Genomic DNA, 21,309 nt, shown 5'->3' with positions numbered 1-21,309 from the left:
TCGGGACGTGCGTTGGCCTCTACGTCGGGACGTGCGTTGGCCTCTACGTCGGGATTTAGTTTACTTTCAGCTCTACGTCGGGACGTGCGTTGGCCTCTACGTCGGGACGTGCGTTGGCCTCTAGGTCGGGACGTGCCTTGGCCTCTACGTCGGGACGTGCGTTGGCCTCTACGTCGGGATTTAGCTTACTTTCAGCTCTACGTCGGGACGTGTGTTGGGCTCTACGTCGGGATTTAGCTTACTTTTAGCTCTACGTCGGGACGTGCGTTGGGCGCTACGTCGGGACGTGCGTTGGGCTCTACGTCTGTAGTTAGCTAACTTTCAGCTCTACGTCGGGACGTCCGTTGGGCTCTACATCGGGACGTGCGTTGGGCTCTACGTCGGGATTTAGCTTACTTTAAGCTCTACGTCGGGACGTGCGTTGGCCTCTAAGTCGGGACGTGCGTTGGCCTCTACGTCGTGACGTGCGTTGGGCTCTACGTCGGGATTTAACTTACTTTCAGCTCTACGTCGGGACGTGCGTTGGGCGCTACGTCGGGACGTGCGTTGGGCTCTACGTCGGGACGTGCGTTGGGCTCTACGTCGGGACGTGCGTTGTGCTCTACGTCTGTAGTTAGCTAACTTTCAGCTCTACGTCGGGACGTGCGTTTGGCGCTACGTCGGGACGTGCGTTGGGCTCTACGTCGGGACGTGCGTTGGGCTCTACGTCGGGACGTGCGTTGGGCTCTACGTCGGGATTTAGCTTACTTTCAGCTCTACGTCGGGACGTGCGTTGGCCTCTACGTCGGGACGTGCGTTGGCCTCTAGGTCGGGACGTGCGTTGGCCTCTAGGTCGGGACGTGCGTTGGCCTCTACGTCGGGACGTGCGTTGGCCTCTACGTCGGGATTTAGATTACTTTCATCTCTACGTCGGGACGTGCGTTGGGCGCTACGTGGGGACGTGCGTTGGGCGCTACGTCGGGATTTAGCTTACTTTCAGCTCTACGTCGGGACGTGCGTTGGGCTCTACGTCGGGACGTGCGGTGGGCTCTACGTCGGGACGTGCATTGGGCTCTACGTCGGGACGTGCGTTGGCCTCTACGTCGGGACGTGCGTTGGCGTCTACGTCGGGATTTAGCTTACTTTCAGCTCTACGTCGGGACGTGCGTTGGCCTCTACGTCGGGACGTGCGTTGGCCTCTACGTCGGGATTTAGCTTACTTTCAGCTCTACGTCGGGACGTGCGTTGGCCTCTACGTCGGGACGTGCGTTGGCCTCTACGTCGGGATTTAGCTTACTTTCAGCTCTACGTCGGGACGTGTGTTGGGCTCTACTTCGGGATTTAGCTTACTTTCAGCTCTACGTCGGGACGTGCGTTGGGCTCTATGTCGGGACGTGCGTTGGGCTCTACGTCTGTAGTTAGCTAACTTTCAGCTCTACGTCGGGACGTGCGTTGGGCTCTACGTCGGGATTTAGCTTACTTTCAGCTCTACGTCGGGACGTGCGTTGGCCTCTACGTCGGGACGTGCGTTGGCCTCTACGTCGGGATTTAGCTTACTTTCAGCTCTACGTCGGGACGTGTGTTGGGCTCTACGTCGGGATTTAGCTTACTTTTAGCTCTACGTCGGGACGTGCGTTGGGCTCTACGTCGGGACGTGCGTTGGGCTCTACGTCTGTAGTTAGCTAACTTTCAGCTCTACGTCGGGACGTGCGTTTGGCGCTACGTCGGGACGTGCGTTGGGCTCTACGTCGGGACGTGCGTTGGGCTCTACGTCGGGACGTGCGTTGGGCTCTACGTCGGGATTTAGCTTACTTTCAGCTCTACGTCGGGACGTGCGTTGGCCTCTACGTCGGGACGTGCGTTGGCCTCTAGGTCGGGACGTGGGTTGGCCTCTACGTCGGGACGTGCGTTGGCCTCTACGTCGGGATTTAGATTACTTTCAGCTCTACGTCGGGACGTGCGTTGGGCGCTACGTCGGGACGTGCGTTGGGCGCTACGTCGGGATTTAGCTTACTTTCAGCTCTACGTCGGGACGTGCGGTGGGCTCTACGTCGGGACCTGCGTTGGGCTCTACGTCGGGACGTGCGTTGGGCTCTACGTCGGGACGTGCGTTGGCCTCTACGTAGGGATTTAGCTTACTTTCAGCTCTACGTCGGGACGTGCGTTGGCCTCTACGTCGGGACGTGCGTTGGGCTCTACGTCGGGATTTAGCTTCCTTTCAGCTCTACGTCGGGACGTGCGTTGGCCTCTACGTCGGGACGTGCGTTGGCCTCTACGTCGGGATTTAGCTTACTTTCAGCTCTACGTCGGGACGTGTGTTGGGCTCTACTTCGGGATTTAGCTTACTTTCAGCTCTACGTCGGGACGTGCGTTGGGCTCTATGTCGGGACGTGCGTTGGGCTCTACGTCTGTAGTTAGCTAACTTTCAGCTCTACGTCGGGACGTGCGTTGGGCTCTACGTCGGGACGTGCGTTGGGCTCTACGTCGGGACGTGCTTTGGGCTCTACGTCTGTAGTTAGGTAACTTTCAGCTCTACGTCGGGACGTGCGTTGGGCTCTACGTCTGTTGTTAGCTAACTTTCAGCTCTACGTCGGGACGTGCGTTGGGCTCTACGTCTGTAGTTAGCTAACTTTCAGCTCTACGTCGGGACGTGCGTTGGGCGCTACGTCGGGACGTGCGTTGGGCTCTACGTCAGGACGTGCGTTGGGCTCTACGTCGGGATTTAGCTTACTTTCAGCTCTACGTCGTGACGTGCGTTGGGCTCTACGTCGGGTTTTAGCTTACTTTCAGCTCTACGTCGGGACGTGCGTTGGGCTCTATGTCGGGAAGTGCGTTGGGCTCTACGTCGGGACGTGCGTTGGGCTCTATGTCTGTAGTTAGCTAACTTTCAGCTCTACGTCGGGACGTGCGTTGGGCGCTACGTTGGGACGTGCGTTGGGCTCTACGTCGGGATTTAGCTTACTTTCAGCTCTACGTCGGGACGTGCGTTGGCCTCTACGTCTGGACGTGCGTTGGCCTCTGCGTCGGGATTTAGCTTACTTTCAGCTCTACGTCGGGACGTGCATTGGGCTCTACGTCGGGACGTGCGGTGGGCTCTACGTCGGGACGTGCGTTGGGCTCTACGTCGGGACGTGCGTTGGGCTCTACGTCGGGATTTAGCTTACTTTCAGCTCTACGTCGGGACGTGCGTTGGCCTCTACGTCGGGACGTGCGTTGGCCTCTACGTCGGGATTTAGCTTACTTTCAGCTCTACGTCGGGACGTGTGTTGGGCTCTACGTCGGGATTTAGCTTACTTTTAGCTCTACGTCGGGACGTGCGTTGGGCTCTACGTCGGGACGTGCGTTGGGCTCTACGGCTGTAGTTAGCTAACTTTCAGCTCTACGTCGGGACGTGCGTTGGGCTCTACGTCGGGACGTGCGTTGGGCTCTACGTCGGGACGTGTGTTGGGCTCTACGTCGGGATTTAGCTTAATTTCAGCTCTACGTCGGGACGTGCGTTGGCCTCTACTTCGGGACGTGCGTTGGCCTCTAAGTCGGGACGTGCGTTGGCCTCTAAGTCGGGACGTGCGTTGGCCTCTACGTCGGGACGTGCGTTGTCCTCTACGTCGGGATTTAACTTACTTTCAGCTCTACGTCGGGACGTGCGTTGGGCGCTACGTCGGGACGTGCGTTGGGCTCTACGTCGGGACGTGCGTTGGCCTCTACGTCGGGATTTAACTTACTTTCAGCTCTACGTCGGGACGTGCGTTGGGCTCTACGTCGGGACGTGCGTTGGCCTCTACGTCGGGACGTGCGTTGGCCTCTAAGTCGGGACGTGCGTTGGCCTCTACGTCGGGACGTGCGTTGGCCTCTACATCGGGATTTAGCTTACTTTCAGCTCCACGTCGGGACGTGCGTTGGCCTCTACTTCGGGACGTGCGTTGGCCTCTACTTCGGGATTTAGCTTACTTTCAGCTCTACATCGGGACGTGCGTTGGCCTCTACGTCGGGACGTGCGTTGGCCTCTATGTCGGGATTTAGCTTACTTTCAGCTCTACGTCGGGACGTGCGTTGGGCTCTACGTCGGGTTTTAGCTTACTTTCAGCTCTACGTCGGGACGTGCGTTGGGCTCTACGTCGGGACGTGCGTTGGGCTCTACGTCGGGACGCGCGTTGGGCTCTTCGTCTGTAGTTAGCTAACTTTCAGCTCTACGTCGGGACGTGCGTTGGGCTCTACGTCTGTAGTTAGCTAACTTTTAGCTCTACGTCGGGACGTGCGTTGGGCGCTACGTCGGGACGTGCGTTAGGCTCTATGTCGGGATTTAGCTTACTTTCAGCTCTACGTCGGGACGTGCGTTGGGCTCTACGTCGGGACGTGCGTTGGGCTCTACGTCTGTAGTTAGCTAACTTTCAGCTCTACGTCGGGACGCGCGTTGGGCTCTTCGTCTGTAGTTAGCTAACTTTCAGCTCTACGTCGGGACGTGCGTTGGGCTCTACGTCTGTAGTTTACTAACTTTTAGCTCTACGTCGGGACGTGCGTTGGGCGCTACGTCGGGACGTGCGTTGGGCTCTACGTCGGGATTTAGCTTACTTTCAGCTCTACGTCGGGACGTGCGTTGGGCTCTACGTCGGGACGTGCGTTGGGCTCTACGTCGGGACGTGCGTTGGGCTCTACGTCGGGATTTAGCTTACATTAAGCTCTACGTCTGGACGTGCGTTGGGCTCTACGTCGGGACGTGCGCTGGCCTCTACGTCGGGACGTGCGCTGGCCTCTACGTCGGGACGTGCTTTGGCCTCTACGTCGGGATTTAGCTTACTTTCATCTCTACGTCGGGACATGCGTTGGGCTCTACGTCGGGATTTAGCTTACTTTCAGCTCTACGTCGGGACGTGCGTTGGGCTCTACGTCGGGACGTGCGTTGGGCTCTACGTCGGGACGTGCGTTGGCCTCTACGTCTGTAGTTAGCTAACTTTCAGCTCTACGTCGGGACGTGCGTTGGGCTCTATGTCGGGACGTGCGTTGGGCTCTACGTCAGGATTTAGCTAACTTTCAGCTCTACGTCCGGACATGCGTTGGGCTCTACGTCGGAACGTGCGTTGGGCTCTACGTCGGGATTTAGCTTACTTTCAGCTCTACGTTGGGACGTGCATTGGCCTCTACGTCGGGATTTAGCTTACTTTCAGCTCTACGTCGGGACGTGCGTTTGGCTCTACGTCGGGACGTGCGTTGGGCTCTACGTCGGGACGTGCGTTGGGCTCTACGTCGGGACGTGCTTTGGGCTCTACGTCTGTAGTTAGGTAACTTTCAGCTCTACGTCGGGACGTGCGTTGGGCGCTACGTCGGGACGTGCGTTGGGCTCTACGTCGAGACGTGCGTTGGGCTCTACGTCGGGACGTGCGTTGGGCTCTACGTCGGGATTTAACTTACTTTCAGCTCTACGTCGGGACGTGCGTTGGCCTCTACGTCGGGACGTGCGTTGGCCTCTACGTCGGGATTTAGCTTACTTTCAGCTCTACGTCGGGACGTGCGTTGGCCTCTACGTCGGGACGTGCGTTGGCCTCTACGTCGGGATTTAGCTTACTTTCAGCTCTACGTCGGGACGTGCGTTGGGCTCTACGTCGGGTTTTAGCTTACTTTCAGCTCTACGTCGGGACGTGCGTTGGGCTCTACGTCGGGACGTGCGTTGGGCTCTACGTCGGGACGTGCGTTGGGCTCTATGTCTGTAGTTAGCTAACTTTCTGCTCTACGTCGGGACGTGCGTTGGGCTCTATGTCTGTAGTTAGCTAACTTTCAGCTCTACGTCGGGACGTGCGTTGGGCGCTACGTTGGGACGTGCGTTGGGCTCTATGTCGGGATGTGCGTTGGGCTCTACGTCGGGACGTGCGTTGGGCTCTACGTCGGGACGTGCGTTGGGCTCTACATCGGGATTTAGCTTACTTTCAGCTCTACGTCGGGACGTGCGTTGGCCTCTACGTCGGGACGTGCGTTGTCCTCTACGTCGGGATTTAGCTTACTTTCAGCTCTACGTCGGGACGTGCGTTGGCCTCTACGTCGGGACGTGCGTTGGCCTCTACGTCGGGACGTGCGTTGGCCTCTGCGTCGGGATTTAGCTTACTTTCAGCTCTACGTCGGGACGTGCATTGGGCTCTACGTCGGGACTTGCGGTGGGCTCTACGTCGGGACGTGCGTTGGGCTCTACGTCGGGACGTGCGTTGGGCTCTACGTCGGGATTTAGCTTACTTTCAGCTCTACGTTGGGACGTGCGTTGGCCTCTACGTCGGGACGTGCGTTGGGCTCTACGTCGGGACGTGCGTTGGGCTCTACGTCGGGATTTAGCTTACTTTCAGCTCTACGTCGGGACGTGCGTTGGTCTCTAAGTCGGGACGTGCGTTGGCCTCTAAGTCGGGACGTGCGTTGGCCTCTACGTCGGGACGTGCGTTGTCCTCTACGTCGGGATTTAACTTACTTTCAGCTCTACGTCGGGACGTGCGTTGGGCGCTACGTCGGGACGTGCGTTGGGCTCTACGTCGGGACGTGCGTTGGCCTCTACGTCGGGATTTAACTTACTTTCAGCTCTACGTCGGGACGTGCGTTGGCCTCTACGTCGGGACGTGCGTTGGCCTCTACGTCGGGACGTGCGTTGGCCTCTACATCGGGATTTAGCTTACTTTCAGCTCTACGTCGGGACGTGCGTTGGCCTCTACGTCGGGACGTGCGTTGGCCTCTACTTCGGGATTTAGCTTACTTTCAGCTCTACGTCGGGACGTGCGTTGGCCTCTACGTCGGGACGTGCGTTGGCCTCTATGTCGGGATTTAGCTTACTTTCAGCTCTACGTCGGGACGTGCGTTGGGCTCTACGTCGGGTTTTAGCTTACTTTCAGCTCTACGTCGGGACGTGCGTTGGCCTCTATGTCGGGACGTGCATTGGGCTCCACGTCGGGACGTGCGTTGGGCTCTATGTCTGTAGTTAGCTAACTTTCTGCTCTACCTCGGAACGTGCGTTGGGCTCTATGTCTGTAGTTAGCTAACTTTCAGCTCTACGTCGGGACGTGCGTTGGGCGCTACGTCGGGACGTTCGTTGGGCTCTACGTCGGGACGTGCGTTGGGCTCTACGTCGGGATTTAGCTTACTTTCAGCTCTACGTCGGGACGTGCGTTGGCCTCTACGTCGGGACGTGCGTTGGGCTCTAGGTCGGGACGTACGTTGGCCTCTACGTCGGGACGTGCGTTGGCCTCTGCGTCGGGATTTAGCTTACTTTCAGCTCTACGTCGGGACGTGCGTTGGGCGCTACGTCGGGACGTGCGTTGGGCGCTACGTCGGGATTTAGCTTACTTTCAGCTCTACGTCGGGACGTGCATTGGGCTCTACGTCGGGACGTGCGGTGGGCTCTACGTCGGGACGTGCGTTGGGCTCTACGTCGGGACGTGCATTCGGCTCTACGTCGGGACGTGCGGTGGGCTCTACGTCGGGACGTGCGTTGGGCTTTACGTCGGGACGTGCGTTGGGCTCTACGTCGGGATTTAGCTTACTTTCAGCTCTACGTCGGGACGTGCGTTGGCCTCTACGTCGGGACGTGCATTGGCCTCTACGTCGGGATTTAGTTTACTTTCAGCTCTACGTCGGGACGTGCGTTGGCCTCTATGTCGGGACGTGCGTTGGCCTCTACGTCGGGACGTGCGTTGGCCTCTACGTCGGGATTTAGCTTACTTTCAGCTCTACGTCGGGACGTGTGTTGGGCTCTACGTCGGGATTTAGCTTACTTTTAGCTCTACGTCGGGACGTGCGTTGGGCTCTACGTCGGGACGTGCGTTGGGCTCTACGTCTGTAGTTAGCTAACTTTCAGCTCTACGTCGGGACGTGCGTTGCGCTCTACGTCGGGACGTGCGTTGGGCTCTACGTCGGGACGTGCGTTGGGCTCTACGTCGGGATTTAGCTTACTTTAAGCTCTACGTCGGGACGTGCGTTGGCCTCTAAGTCGGGACGTGCGTTGGCCTCTAAGTCGGGACGTGCGTTGGCCTCTACGTCGGGACGTGCGTTGGCCTCTACGTCGGGATTTAACTTACTTTCAGCTCTACGTCGGGACGTGCGTTGGGCGCTACGTCGGGACGTGCGTTCGGCTCTACGTCGGGACGTGCGTTGGGCTCTACGTCGGGACGTGCGTTGGGCTCTACGTCTGTAGTTAGCTAACTTTCAGCTCTACGTCGGGACGTGCGTTTGGCGCTACGTCGGGACGTGCGTTGGGCTCTACGTCGGGACGTGCGTTGGGCTCTACGTCGGGACGTGCGTTGGGCTCTACGTCGGGATTTAGCTTACTTTCAGCTCTACGTCGGGACGTGCGTTGGCCTCTACGTCGGGACGTGCGTTGGCCTCTACTTCGGGATTTAGCTTACTTTCAGCTCTACATCGGGACGTGCGTTGGCCTCTACGTCGGGACGTGCGTTGGCCTCTATGTCGGGATTTAGCTTACTTTCAGCTCTACGTCGGGACGTGCGTTGGGCTCTACGTCGGGTTTTAGCTTACTTTCAGCTCTACGTCGGGACGTGCGTTGGGCTCTACGTCGGGACGTGCGTTGGGCTCTACGTCGGGACGCGCGTTGGGCTCTTCGTCTGTAGTTAGCTAACTTTCAGCTCTACGTCGGGACGTGCGTTGGGCTCTACGTCTGTAGTTAGCTAACTTTTAGCTCTACGTCGGGACGTGCGTTGGGCGCTACGTCGGGACGTGCGTTAGGCTCTATGTCGGGATTTAGCTTACTTTCAGCTCTACGTCGGGACGTGCGTTGGGCTCTACGTCGGGACGTGCGTTGGGCTCTACGTCGGGACGTGCGTTGGGCTCTACGTCGGGATTTAGCTTACTTTCAGCTCTACGTCGGGACGTGCGTTGGCCTCTACGTCGGGACGTGCGTTGGCCTCTACGTCGGGACGTGCGTTGGCCTCTGCGTCGGGATTTAGCTTACTTTCAGCTCTACGTCGGGACGTGCATTGGGCTCTACGTCGGGACTTGCGGTGGGCTCTACGTCGGGACGTGCGTTGGGCTCTACGTCGGGACGTGCGTTGGGCTCTACGTCGGGATTTAGCTTACTTTCAGCTCTACGTCGGGACGTGCGTTGGCCTCTACGTCGGGACGTGCGTTGGCCTCTACGTCGGGATTTAGCTTACTTTCAGCTCTACGTCGGGACGTGTGTTGGGCTCTACGTCGGGATTTAGCTTACTTTTAGCTCTACGTCGGGACGTGCGTTGGGCTCTACGTCGGGACGTGCGTTGGGCTCTACGTCTGTAGTTAGCTAACTTTCAGCTCTACGTCGGGACGTGCGTTGGGCTCTACGTCGGGACGTGCGTTGGGCTCTACGTCGGGACGTGCGTTGGGCTCTACGTCGGGATTTAGCTTACTTTCAGCTCTACGTCGGGACGTGCGTTGGTCTCTAAGTCGGGACGTGCGTTGGCCTCTAAGTCGGGACGTGCGTTGGCCTCTACGTCGGGACGTGCGTTGTCCTCTACGTCGGGATTTAACTTACTTTCAGCTCTACGTCGGGACGTGCGTTGGGCGCTACGTCGGGACGTGCGTTGGGCTCTACGTCGGGACGTGCGTTGGCCTCTACGTCGGGATTTAACTTACTTTCAGCTCTACGTCGGGACGTGCGTTGGCCTCTACGTCGGGACGTGCGTTGGCCTCTACGTCGGGACGTGCGTTGGCCTCTACGTCGGGACGTGCGTTGGCCTCTACATCGGGATTTAGCTTACTTTCAGCTCTACGTCGGGACGTGCGTTGGCCTCTACGTCGGGACGTGCGTTGGCCTCTACTTCGGGATTTAGCTTACTTTCAGCTCTACGTCGGGACGTGCGTTGGCCTCTACGTCGGGACGTGCGTTGGCCTCTATGTCGGGATTTAGCTTACTTTCAGCTCTACGTCGGGACGTGCGTTGGGCTCTACGTCGGGTTTTAGCTTACTTTCAGCTCTACGTCGGGACGTGCGTTGGCCTCTATGTCGGGACGTGCATTGGGCTCCACGTCGGGACGTGCGTTGGGCTCTATGTCTGTAGTTAGCTAACTTTCTGCTCTACCTCGGAACGTGCGTTGGGCTCTATGTCTGTAGTTAGCTAACTTTCAGCTCTACGTCGGGACGTGCGTTGGGCGCTACATCGGGACGTTCGTTGGGCTCTACGTCGGGACGTGCGTTGGGCTCTACGTCGGGATTTAGCTTACTTTCAGCTCTACGTCGGGACGTGCGTTGGCCTCTACGTCGGGACGTGCGTTGGGCTCTAGGTCGGGACGTGCGTTGGCCTCTACGTCGGGACGTGCGTTGGCCTCTGCGTCGGGATTTAGCTTACTTTCAGCTCTACGTCGGGACGTGCGTTGGGCGCTACGTCGGGACGTGCGTTGGGCGCTACGTCGGGATTTAGCTTACTTTCAGCTCTACGTCGGGACGTGCATTGGGCTCTACGTCGGGACGTGCGGTGGGCTCTACGTCGGGACGTGCGTTGGGCTCTACGTCGGGACGTGCATTGGGCTCTACGTCGGGACGTGCGGTGGGCTCTACGTCGGGACGTGCGTTGGGCTTTACGTCGGGACGTGCGTTGGGCTCTACGTCGGGATTTAGCTTACTTTCAGCTCTACGTCGGGACGTGCGTTGGCCTCTACGTCGGGACGTGCATTGGCCTCTACGTCGGGATTTAGTTTACTTTCAGCTCTACGTCGGGACGTGCGTTGGCCTCTATGTCGGGACGTGCGTTGGCCTCTACGTCGGGACGTGCGTTGGCCTCTACGTCGGGATTTAGCTTACTTTCAGCTCTACGTCGGGACGTGTGTTGGGCTCTACGTCGGGATTTAGCTTACTTTTAGCTCTACGTCGGGACGTGCGTTGGGCTCTACGTCGGGACGTGCGTTGGGCTCTACGTCTGTAGTTAGCTAACTTTCAGCTCTACGTCGGGACGTGCGTTGCGCTCTACGTCGGGACGTGCGTTGGGCTCTACGTCGGGACGTGCGTTGGGCTCTACGTCGGGATTTAGCTTACTTTAAGCTCTACGTCGGGACGTGCGTTGGCCTCTAAGTCGGGACGTGCGTTGGCCTCTAAGTCGGGACGTGCGTTGGCCTCTACGTCGGGACGTGCGTTGGCCTCTACGTCGGGATTTAACTTACTTTCAGCTCTACGTCGGGACGTGCGTTGGGCGCTACGTCGGGACGTGCGTTCGGCTCTACGTCGGGACGTGCGTTGGGCTCTACGTCGGGACGTGCGTTGGGCTCTACGTCTGTAGTTAGCTAACTTTCAGCTCTACGTCGGGACGTGCGTTTGGCGCTACGTCGGGACGTGCGTTGGGCTCTACGTCGGGACGTGCGTTGGGCTCTACGTCGGGACGTGCGTTGGGCTCTACGTCGGGATTTAGCTTACTTTCAGCTCTACGTCGGGACGTGCGTTGGCCTCTACGTCGGGACGTGCGTTGGCCTCTACTTCGGGATTTAGCTTACTTTCAGCTCTACATCGGGACGTGCGTTGGCCTCTACGTCGGGACGTGCGTTGGCCTCTATGTCGGGATTTAGCTTACTTTCAGCTCTACGTCGGGACGTGCGTTGGGCTCTACGTCGGGTTTTAGCTTACTTTCAGCTCTACGTCGGGACGTGCGTTGGGCTCTACGTCGGGACGTGCGTTGGGCTCTACGTCGGGACGCGCGTTGGGCTCTTCGTCTGTAGTTAGCTAACTTTCAGCTCTACGTCGGGACGTGCGTTGGGCTCTACGTCTGTAGTTAGCTAACTTTTAGCTCTACGTCGGGACGTGCGTTGGGCGCTACGTCGGGACGTGCGTTAGGCTCTATGTCGGGATTTAGCTTACTTTCAGCTCTACGTCGGGACGTGCGTTGGGCTCTACGTCGGGACGTGCGTTGGGCTCTACGTCGGGACGTGCGTTGGGCTCTACGTCGGGATTTAGCTTACATTAAGCTCTACGTCTGGACGTGCGTTGGGCTCTACGTCGGGACGTGCGCTGGCCTCTACGTCGGGACGTGCGCTGGCCTCTACGTCGGGACGTGCTTTGGCCTCTACGTCGGGATTTAGCTTACTTTCATCTCTACGTCGGGACATGCGTTGGGCTCTACGTCGGGATTTAGCTTACTTTCAGCTCTACGTCGGGACGTGCGTTGGGCTCTAAGTCGGGACGTGCGTTGGGCTCTACGTCGGGACGTGCGTTGGCCTCTACGTCTGTAGTTAGCTAACTTTCAGCTCTACGTCGGGACGTGCGTTGGGCTCTATGTCGGGACGTGCGTTGGGCTCTACGTCAGGATTTAGCTAACTTTCAGCTCTACGTCCGGACATGCGTTGGGCTCTACGTCGGAACGTGCGTTGGGCTCTACGTCGGGATTTAGCTTACTTTCAGCTCTACGTTGGGACGTGCATTGGCCTCTACGTCGGGATTTAGCTTACTTTCAGCTCTACGTCGGGACGTGCGTTTGGCTCTACGTCGGGACGTGCGTTGGGCTCTACGTCGGGACGTGCGTTGGGCTCTACGTCGGGACGTGCTTTGGGATCTACGTCTGTAGTTAGGTAACTTTCAGCTCTACGTCGGGACGTGCGTTGGGCTCTACGTCTGTTGTTAGCTAACTTTCAGCTCTACGTCGGGACGTGCGTTGGGCGCTACGTCGGGACGTGCGTTGGGCTCTACGTCGAGACGTGCGTTGGGCTCTACGTCGGGACGTGCGTTGGGCTCTACGTCGGGATTTAACTTACTTTCAGCTCTACGTCGGGACGTGCGTTGGCCTCTACGTCGGGACGTGCGTTGGCCTCTACGTCGGGATTTAGCTTACTTTCAGCTCTACGTCGGGACGTGCGTTGGCCTCTACGTCGGGACGTGCGTTGGCCTCTACGTCGGGATTTAGCTTACTTTCAGCTCTACGTCGGGACGTGCGTTGGGCTCTACGTCGGGTTTTAGCTTACTTTCAGCTCTACGTCGGGACGTGCGTTGGGCTCTACGTCGGGACGTGCGTTGGGCTCTACGTCGGGACGTGCGTTGGGCTCTATGTCTGTAGTTAGCTAACTTTCTGCTCTACGTCGGGACGTGCGTTGGGCTCTATGTCTGTAGTTAGCTAACTTTCAGCTCTACGTCGGGACGTTCGTTGGGCTCTACGTCGGGACGTGCGTTGGGCTCTACGTCGGGATTTAGCTTACTTTCAGCTCTACGTCGGGACGTGCGTTGGCCTCTACGTCGGGACGTGCGTTGGGCTCTAGGTCGGGACGTGCGTTGGCCTCTACGTCGGGACGTGCGTTGGCCTCTGCGTCGGGATTTAGCTTACTTTCAGCTCTACGTCGGGACGTGCGTTGGCCTCTACGTCGGGACGTGCGTTGGCCTCTACTTCGGGATTTAGCTTACTTTCAGCTCTACGTCGGGACGTGCGTTGGCCTCTACGTCGGGACGTGCGTTGGCCTCTATGTCGGGATTTAGCTTACTTTCAGCTCTACGTCGGGACGTGCGTTGGGCTCTACGTCGGGTTTTAGCTTACTTTCAGCTCTACGTCGGGACGTGCGTTGGCCTCTATGTCGGGACGTGCATTGGGCTCCACGTCGGGACGTGCGTTGGGCTCTATGTCTGTAGTTAGCTAACTTTCTGCTCTACCTCGGAACGTGCGTTGGGCTCTATGTCTGTAGTTAGCTAACTTTCAGCTCTACGTCGGGACGTGCGTTGGGCGCTACGTCGGGACGTTCGTTGGGCTCTACGTCGGGACGTGCGTTGGGCTCTACGTCGGGATTTAGCTTACTTTCAGCTCTACGTCGGGACGTGCGTTGGCCTCTACGTCGGGACGTGCGTTGGGCTCTAGGTCGGGACGTGCGTTGGCCTCTACGTCGGGACGTGCGTTGGCCTCTGCGTCGGGATTTAGCTTACTTTCAGCTCTACGTCGGGACGTGCGTTGGGCGCTACGTCGGGACGTGCGTTGGGCGCTACGTCGGGATTTAGCTTACTTTCAGCTCTACGTCGGGACGTGCATTGGGCTCTACGTCGGGACGTGCGGTGGGCTCTACGTCGGGACGTGCGTTGGGCTCTACGTCGGGACGTGCATTGGGCTCTACGTCGGGACGTGCGGTGGGCTCTACGTCGGGACGTGCGTTGGGCTTTACGTCGGGACGTGCGTTGGGCTCTACGTCGGGATTTAGCTTACTTTCAGCTCTACGTCGGGACGTGCGTTGGCCTCTACGTCGGGACGTGCATTGGCCTCTACGTCGGGATTTAGTTTACTTTCAGCTCTACGTCGGGACGTGCGTTGGCCTCTATGTCGGGACGTGCGTTGGCCTCTACGTCGGGATTTAGCTTACTTTCAGCTCTACGTCGGGACGTGTGTTGGGCTCTACGTCGGGATTTAGCTTACTTTTAGCTCTACGTCGGGACGTGCGTTGGGCTCTACGTCGGGACGTGCGTTGGGCTCTACGTCTGTAGTTAGCTAACTTTCAGCTCTACGTCGGGACGTGCGTTGCGCTCTACGTCGGGACGTGCGTTGGGCTCTACGTCGGGACGTGCGTTGGCCTCTACGTCGGGACGTGCGTTGGCCTCTACGTCGGGACGTGCGTTGGCCTCTACGTCGGGATTTAACTTACTTTCAGCTCTACGTCGGGACGTGCGTTGGCCTCTACGTCGGGACGTGCGTTGGCCTCTACGTCGGGACGTGCGTTGGCCTCTACATCGGGATTTAGCTTACTTTCAGCTCTACGTCGGGACTTGCGTTGGCCTCTACGTCGGGACGTGCGTTGGCCTCTACTTCGGGATTTAGCTTACTTTCAGCTCTACGTCGGGACGTGCGTTGGCCTCTACGTCGGGACGTGCGTTGGCCTCTATGTCGGGATTTAGCTTACTTTCAGCTCTACGTCGGGACGTGCGTTGGGCTCTACGTCGGGTTTTAGCTTACTTTCAGCTCTACGTCGGGACGTGCGTTGGGCTCTACGTCGGGACGTGCATTGGGCTCTACGTCGGGACGTGCGTTGGGCTCTATGTCTGTAGTTAGCTAACTTTCTGCTCTACCTCGGGACGTGCGTTGGGCTCTATGTCTGTAGTTAGCTAACTTTCAGCTCTACGTCGGGACGTGCATTGGGCGCTACGTCGGGACGTTCGTTGGGCTCTACGTCGGGACGTGCGTTGGGCTCTACGTCGGGATTTAGCTTACTTTCAGCTCTACGTCGGGACGTGCGTTGGCCTCTACGTCGGGACGTGCGTTGGGCTCTAGTTCGGGACGTGCGTTGGCCTCTACGTCGGGACGTGCGTTGGCCTCTGCGTCGGGATTTAGCTTACTTTCAGCTCTACGTCGGGACGTGCGTTGGGCGCTACGTCGGGACGTGCGTTGGGCGCTACGTCGGGATTTAGCTTACTTTCAGCTCTACGTCGGGACGTGCGTTGGGCTCTACGTCGGGACGTGCGTTGGGCTCTACGTCGGGACGTGCATTGGGCTCTACGTCGGGACGTGCGGTGGGCTCTACGTCGGGACGTGCGTTGGGCTTTACGTCGGGACGTGCGTTGGGCTATACGTCGGGATTTAGCTTACTTTCAGCTCTACGTCGGGACGTGCGTTGGCCTCTACGTCGGGACGTGCGTTGGCCTCTACGTCGGGATTTAGTTTACTTTCAGCTCTACGTCGGGACGTGCGTTGGCCTCTATGTCGGGACGTGCGTTGGCCTCTACGTCGGGACGTGCGTTGGCCTCTACGTCGGGATTTAGCTTACTTTCAGCTCTACGTCGGGACGTGTGTTGGGCTCTACGTCGGGATTTAGCTTACTTTTAGCTCTACGTCGGGACGTGCGTTGGGCTCTACGTCGGGACGTGCGTTGGGCTCTACGTCTGTAGTTAGCTAACTTTCAGCTCTACGTCGGGACGTGCGTTGCGCTCTACGTCGGGACGTGCGTTGGGTTCTACGTCGGGACGTGCGTTGGCCTCTAAGTCGGGACGTGCGTTGGCCTCTACGTCGGGACGTGCGTTGGCCACTACGTCGGGATTTAACTTACTTTCAGCTCTACGTCGGGACGTGCGTTGGGCGCTACGTCGGGACGTGCGTTGGGCTCTACGTCGGGACGTGCGTTGGGCTCTACGTCGGGACGTGCGTTGGGCTCTACGTCTGTAGTTAGCTAACTTTCAGCTCTACGTCGGGATGTGCGTTTGGCGCTACGTCGGGACGTGCGTTGGGCTCTACGTCGGGACGTGCGTTGGGCTCTACGTCGGGATTTAGCTTACTTTCAGCTCTACGTCGGGACGTGCGTTGGCCTCTACGTCGGGACGTGCGTTGGCCTCTAGGTCGGGACGTGCGTTGGCCTCTACGTCGGGATTTAGATTACTTTCAGCTCTACGTCGGGACGTGCGTTGGGCGCTACGTCGGACAGTGCGTTGGGCGCTACGTCGGGATTTAGCTTACTTTCAGCTCTACGTCGGGACGTGCGTTGGGCTCTACGTCGGGACGTGCGGTGGGCTCTACGTCGGGACGTGCGTTGGGCTCTACGTCGGGACGTGCGTTGGGCTCTACGTCGGGACGTGCGTTGGGCTCTACGTCGGGATTTAGCTTACTTTCAGCTCTACGTCGGGACGTGCGTTGGCCTCTACGTCGGGACGTGCGTTGGCCTCTACGTCGGGATTTAACTTACTTTCAGCTCTACGTCGGGACGTGCGTTGGGCGCTACGTCGGGACGTGCGTTGGGCGCTACGTCGGGATTTAGCTTACTTTCAGCTCTACGTCGGGACGTGCGTTGGGCTCTACGTCGGGACGTGCGTTGGGCTCTACGTCGGGACGTGCGTTGGGCTCTACGTCGGGACGTGCCTTGGGCTCTACGTCGGGACGTGCCTTGGGCTCTACGTCGGGATTTAGCTTACTTTCAGCTCTACGTCGGGACGTGCGTTGGCCTCTACGTCGGGACGTGCGTTGGCCTCTACGTCGGGATTTAACTTACTTTCAGCTCTACGTCGGGACGTGCGTTGGGCGCTACGTCGGGACGTGCGTTGGGCTCTACGTCGGGACGTGCGTTGGGCTCTACGTCTGTAGTTAGCTAACTTTCAGCTCTACGTCGGGACGTGCGTTGGGCGCTACGTCGGGACGCGCGTTGGGCGCTACGTCGGGACGTGCGTTGGGCTCTACTTCGGGACGTGCGTTGGGCTCTACGTCGGGACGTGCGTTGGCCTCTACGTCGGGATTTAGCTTACTTTCAGCTCTACGTCGGGACGTGCGTTGGGCTCTACGTCGGGACGTGTGTTGAGCTCTACGTCGGGACACGCGTTGGGCTCTACGTCGGGACGCGCGTTGGGCTCTACGTCTGTAGTTAGCTAACTTTCAGCTCTACGTCGGGACGCGCGTTGGGCTCTTCGTCTGTAGTTAGCTAAATTTCAGCTCTACGTCGGGACGCGCGTTGGGCTCTACGTCTGTAGTTAGCTAACTTTCAGCTCTACGTCGGGACGTGCGTTGGGCGCTACGTCGGGACGTGCGTTGGGCGCTACGTCGGGATTTAGCTTACTTTCAGCTTTACGTCGGGACGTGCATTGGGCTCTACGTCGGGACGTGCGTTGGGCTCTACGTCGGGACGTGCGTTGGGCTCTACGTCGGGATTTAGCTTACATTAAGCTCTACGTCGGGACGTGCGTTGGGCTCTACGTCGGGACGTGCGCTGGCCTCTACGTCGGGACGTGTGCTGGCCTCTACGTCGGGACGTGCGCTGGCCTCTACGTCGGGACGTGCGCTGGCCTCTACGTCGGGACGTGCGTTGGCCTCTACGTCGGGATTTAGCTTACTTTCAGCTCTACGTCGGGACGTGCGTTGGCCTGTACGTCGGGACGTGCTTTGGCCTCTACGTCGGGATTTAGCTTACTTTCAGCTCTACGTCGGGACGTGCGTTGGGCTCTACGTCGGGATTTAGCTTACTTTCAGCTCTACGTCGGGACGTGCGTTGGGCTCTACGTCGGGACGTGCGTTGGGCTCTACGTCAGGACGTGCGTTGGGCTCTACGTCTGTAGTTAGCTAACTTCAAGCTCTACGTCGGGACGTGCGTTGGGCTCTACGTCGGGACGTGCGTTGGGCTCTACGTCAGGATTTAGCTAACTTTCAGCTCTACGTCGGGACATGCGTTGGGCTCTACGTCGGGACGTGCGTTGGGCTCTACGTCGGGATTTAGCTTACTTTCAGCTCTACGTTGGGACGTGCGTTGGCCTCTACGTCGGGATTTAGCTTACTTTCAGCTCTACGTCGGGACGTGCGTTGGGCTCTACGTCGGGACGTGCGTTGGGCACTACGTCGGGACGTGCGTTGGGCTCTACGTCGGGACGTGCGTTGGGCTCTACGTCTGTAGTTAGGTAACTTTCAGCTCTACGTCGGGACGTGCGTTGGTCTCTACGTCTGTAGTTAGCTAACTTTCAGCTCTACGTCGGGACGTGCGTTGCGCGCTACGTCGGGACGTGCGTTGGACTCTACGTCGGGACGTGCGTTGGGCTCTACGTCGGGACGTGCGTTGGGCTCTACGTCGGGATTTAACTTACTTTCAGCTCTACGTCGGGACGTGCGTTGGCCTCTACGTCGGGACGTGCGTTGTCCTCTACGTCGGGACGTGCGTTGGCCTCTAAGTCGGGACGTGCGTTGGCCTCTACTTCGGGACGTGCGTTGGCCTCTACATCGGGATTTAGCTTACTTTCAGCTCTACGTCGGGACGTGCGTTGGGCTCTACGTCGGGACGTGCGTTGGGCTCTACGTCGGGATTTAGCTTACTTTCAGCTCTACGTCGGGACGTGCGTTGGCCTCTACGTCGGGACGTGCGTTGGGCTCTACGTCGGGTCGTGCGTTGGCCTCTACGTCGGGACGTGCGTTGGCCTCTACGTCGGGATTTAGCTTACTTTCAGCTCTACGTCGGGACGTGTGTTGGGCTCTACGTCGGGATTTGGCTTACTTTTAGCTCTACGTCGGGACGTGCGTTGGGCTCTACGTCGGGACGTGCGTTGGGCTCTACGTCGGGATTTAGCTTACTTTCAGCTCTACGTCGGGACGTGCGTTGGCCTCTAAGTCGGGACGTTCGTTGGCCTCTAAGTCGGGACGTGCGTTGGCCTATACGTCGGGACGTGCGTTGGCCTCTACGTCGGGATTTAACTTACTTTCAGCTCTACGTCGGGACGTGCGTTGGGCGCTACGTCGGGACGTGCGTTGGGCGCTACGTCGGGATTTAGCTTACTTTCAGCTCTACGTCGGGACGTGCGTTGGGCTCTACGTCGGGACGTGCGTTGGGCTCTACGTCGGGACGTGCGTTGGGCTCTACGTCGGGATTTAGCTTACTTTCAGCTCTACGTCGGGACGTGCGTTGGGCGCTACGTCGGGATTTAGCTTACTTTCAGCTCTACGTCGGGACGTGCGTTGGGCTCTACGTCGTGACGTGCGTTGGGCTCTACGTCGGGACGTGCGTTGGGCTCTACGTCGGGATTTAGCTTACTTTCAGCTCTACGTCGGGACGTGCGTTGGCCTCTACGTCGGGACGTGCGTTGGGCTCTACGTCGGGATTTAGCTTACTTTAAGCTCTACGTCGGGACGTGCGTTGGCCTCTACGTCGGGACGTGCGTTGGCCTCTACGTCGGGATTTAGCTTACTTTCAGCTCTACGTCGGGACGTGTGTTGGGCTCTACTTCGGGATTTAGCTTACTTTCAGCTCTACGTCGGGACGTGCGTTGGGCTCTATGTCGGGACGTGTGTTGGGCTCTACGTCTGTAGTTAGCTAACTTTCAGCTCTACGTCGGGACGTGCGTTGGGCTCTACGTCGGGACGTGCGTTGGGCTCTACGTCGGGATTTAGCTTACTTTCAGCTCTACGTCGGGACGTGCGTTGGCCTCTACGTCGGGATGTGCGTTGTCCTCTACGTCGGGACGTGCGTTGGCCTCTACGTCGGGACGTGCGTTGGCCTCTACGTCGGGACGTGCGTTGCCCTCTACGTCGGGATTTAACTTACTTTCAGCTCTACGTCGGGACGTGCGTTGGGCGCTACGTCGGGACGTGCGTTGGGCTCTACGTCGGGACGTGCGTTGGGCTCTACGTCGGGACGTGCGTTGGGCTCTACGTCTGTAGTTAGCTAACTTTCTGCTCTACGTCGGGACGTGCGTTGGGCTCTACGTCTGTAGTTAGCTAACTTTCAGCTCTACGTCGGGACCTGCGTTGGGCGCTACGTCGGGACGCGCGTTGGGCTCTACGTCGGGACGTGCGTTGGGCTCTACGTCGTGATTTAGCTTACTTTCAGCTCTACGTCGGGACGTGCGTTGGCCTCTACTTCGGGACGTGCGTTGGCCTCTACGTCGGGACGTGCGTTGGGCTCTACGTCGGGATTTAGCTTACTTTCAGCTCTACGTCGGGACGTGCGTTGGGCTCTACGTCGGGACGTGCGTTGAGCTCTACGTCGGGACACGCGTTGGGCTCTACGTCGGGACGCGCGTTGGGCTCTACGTCTGTAGTTAGCTAACTTTCAGCTCTACGTCGGGACGCGCGTTGGGCTCTTCGTCTGTAGTTAGCTAATTTCAGCTCTACGTCGGGACGTGCGTTGGGCTCTACGTCTGTAGTTAGCTAACTTTCAGCTCTACGTCGGGACGTGCGTTGGGCGCTACGTCGGGACGTGCGTTGGGCGCTACGTCGGGATTTAGCTTACTTTCAGCTTTACGTCGGGACGTGCATGGGGCTCTACGTCGGGACGTGCGTTGGGCTCTACGTCGGGATTTAGCTTACTTTCAGCTCTACGTCGGGACGTGCGTTGGCCTCTACGTCGGTATGTGCGTTGTCCTCTACGTCGGGACGTGCGTTGGCCTCTAAGTCGGGACGTGCGTTGGCCTCTACGTCGGGACGTGCGTTGGCCTCTACGTCGGGATTTAACTTACTTTCAGCTCTACGTCGGGACGTGCGTTGGGCGCTACGTCGGGACGTGCGTTGGGCTCTACGTCGGGACGTGCGTTGGGCTCTACGTCGGGACGTCCGTTGGGCTCTACGTCTGTATTTAGCTAACTTTCTGCTCTACGTCGGGACGTGCGTTGGGCTCTACGTCTGTAGTTAGCTAACTTTCAGCTCTACGTCGGGACGTGCGTTGGGCGCTACGTCGGGACGCGCGTTGGGCTCTACGTCGGGACGTGCTTTGGGCTCTACGTCGGGATTTAGCTTACTTTCAGCTCTACGTCGGGACGTGCGTTGGCCTCTACTTCGGGACGTGCGTTGGCCTCTACGTCGGGACGTGCGTTGGCCTCTACGTCGGGATTTAGCTTACTTTCAGCTCTACGTCGGGACGTGCGTTGGGCTCTACGTCGGGACGTGCGTTGAGCTCTACGTCGGGACACGCGTTGGGCTCTACTTCGGGACGCGCGTTGGGCTCTACGTCTGTAGTTAGCTAACTTTCAGCTCTACGTCGG

This window comes from Leptosomus discolor, chromosome 15 (assembly GCF_034619465.1).
Source record: "Leptosomus discolor isolate bLepDis1 chromosome 15, bLepDis1.hap2, whole genome shotgun sequence".
Classification (NCBI taxonomy): domain Eukaryota; kingdom Metazoa; phylum Chordata; class Aves; order Leptosomiformes; family Leptosomidae; genus Leptosomus; species Leptosomus discolor.
The sequence above is the reverse complement of the archived record's forward strand: the minus strand, read 5'-3'. Positions refer to the sequence as shown.